The sequence below is a fragment of the Bison bison genome, unplaced genomic scaffold (assembly GCF_000754665.1).
Source record: "Bison bison bison isolate TAMUID 2011002044 unplaced genomic scaffold, Bison_UMD1.0 scf7180017864254, whole genome shotgun sequence".
Lineage (NCBI taxonomy): Eukaryota > Metazoa > Chordata > Mammalia > Artiodactyla > Bovidae > Bison > Bison bison.
The window spans coordinates 5,869,196-5,871,820 of NW_011494826.1; positions in this window are offsets into that span (position 1 = coordinate 5,869,196).

The window sequence follows — 2,625 nt, forward strand, 5'->3', positions numbered from 1 at the left end:
CGAGTCCCTGAGGCCAGAAACTTTCACTCCAGTTCTCCGGAGGGAGGCCCGCGCCGGCTGTTTTCCGCGCTGCCCGCAAATCCCCTTTTCTTTCTCTCTCCTGTTCATCTTGGTCGTCTTCCGAGCCGCAGGCCGGTCGCCAGTCCGCGTAGTTTTGTTTCCTTTCCATCATGCAGAAAATTAATCAGCCCGGACGAGAAGCAGAGCTGAGCCCGGCGGCCTGTAATTAAGGGACGTGTGCCCTTCGGATTATCTCGTTAGTTTATCAAGAAAACATTTATTATAATTAATTCTCGGACGAGGTAATTATTATTGAGCGAGGACACAGCAACTGGTAGATGGGCTCCTTGGAAGATGAAAAAAACAAAACAAAACAAAACAAAAAAACCAGGGGGGAGGTGGGAGGGGGAGCGACAGATTGCACGAATTGACCGTTAGATATAAGGCGGTGCGGCCCGGGGCGGGCAGTGGAGCGGGAGGACCTCGGGCGCCGAGGCTGCGGGACTGCGGGGCAGGGACGCCGCCGGACCGAGTCACTCGCGCCCGGAGGTGTGGGCGCCGAGCGGCTGCGGGGACTCGCCGCGCGGCCGCCGCCCGCTCCTTCTATAGGTAGGAGTTCTCCAGGGGCCACCTCCTGAGCAGTTGTTTTGAGGTTTGTATTTTTGAAAAGGGATTTCTTTTTCCCCTTCCCGGCTCTGCTTAGAGAGGAAGGGAGAAAAGCGTCCCGGCAGGGCTTTGAAAGTTAGATGGAAGGGTCCGAGGCCTCTTTGGAGAGCGCGTACCTAGGCGGGCTGTCGAGAACACGTCGTAGTTTTTGTTTTGTTCCTTTTTCTTTTAAAGATGTATCCCGTAGTAAAGTTGAAAACAGTCTTATGCCAAGAATTTTGGTCGTTTCTCGATGGTAGATCAAAGGAGCTCCGAGAAGGATCTCTGTCCTGGTGCTTTCTGTTTGTAACTGCTTTTTATGCTGGAATGTGCTACTTTGATGTATGATGTATCAGGCATTTTTAATTGGGTGAGAGCTCTACATGGAGAACTCTTCCATATTCCTCATGTGCAGATCCGATATAATTTTAGTTGTTTTCATCTACAGTAGGTCAGGACTTTCCAACATAGTAAGATTGCATTAAACAAGACGGAATTCCAGCTTAGAGGCTATTAAAACCAATACATGACTGTATTTTAAAGCAATAATATTTTCACAGCCTCCAAATAACCGTGTCTTGAGAAGAAAAGATAAAATGTCTTTTTTCCCCCCCGGTAGGAGCAGCTGAATTAGTTTTACTGGTGAGATAACACAAACTCCTACAAGGGCATTTATAAAATTACATTAAGTTAGAGCTAAGAGTCAGACAGGACTGAGCGACTGAACTGAACTGAAGGATGGAAAAGCATGAGTTTTGTGCTATAAACTTAAATCAGGAAGAAGTTGCAGTAACCAAGTTCCATTTATGGAGTTTTGTGTCTTGATCTCTTAAGCAATGTAAATATGAAAACCCAGAGTCCTTAAAACTCAATAGGAACTCTAAGAGGAACTTCTCCTAATCTTATATCCGCCATTTTGAAGCAATCTCTCAGAATGTCAAAGTCGAAAAGTAGAGATCCATGCAGAAGTACCACCTTTTGGGAAAATAGAAGTCAAAATTGCAAACAGCCAGCCTATAAACACTCATTTTTGAATCCCTTTGCTTGGGGGAGTGAGAAAAAACTCATCTGAATAAAGTAAATAACTTTTCTTTTTCTTCCTTTGCCCTCTCTGAGCTCTTTCTCTTATAGGATTTTAGGAAACTTAAAAGGTAGGGAGAAATTCTATTAGTTTCACAACTTTGGTGTTTGTGTATGTACGTTCTGCAAAACTAGAATGTGCAAAAAGGAGCTAGAGTTAACAGGAAACTCTGCTGTAGCTGCTGAAAGCCCAAATGTCGGAAATTTTGCCTCCTGTGGGATCAGCAGACTCCACACATCAAAATCAACATGGGAGCGGCTTGCACTACAAATGCGCACCCTTTCTACTTGCAAATGTGGGAGCCTGTCATTATCTGATTGGTGGGATTCTAACTTTACTTCAGAGTTTCTTGCAAACCCTGTGCCAAACTTGAAGACTTTCTTTGCACTACCTTTAAATATTTGATAGGTGTCGATTAAAAGTTAAATACTTGTTTGTTTAGTTTGAGTTAGATACATATAATCAAGGTTCTCCAAAACCCTAATAAATCTGTTACTTACCTTGAAATCTAATTACCCAGACTACTAATTAGGTGAAAATGATTACTGGAAATGACTTCAAATGTGGAATAATAGTGGTTGAATAGTTTTCTCAAGTTTGCCATTGAGCAAGTTGGTATTTTAGATGTTAAATGCACTGACATTTTAGGTTCGCAGCAGTGGAAAGTGGTAAAAAGCTAAGATAATTAAAATCTGCCTTGGAAAGGCAACAGTCTGGGGAGAGGTAGATTTCTTGAATTGTTTCTTTGTTTCTCACCAATGGCCTTTGTTATCAGCATTATTTATTTAGCCAAAGAGTTCTTTGTCTCTGCAAATGGCCCCAATCAAGTTTTGTTTGAGACAATTAGCTAGTGCCAGCCGAGGAGTCCTATGCAAATGTAAGGATAGGAATGCAATGTG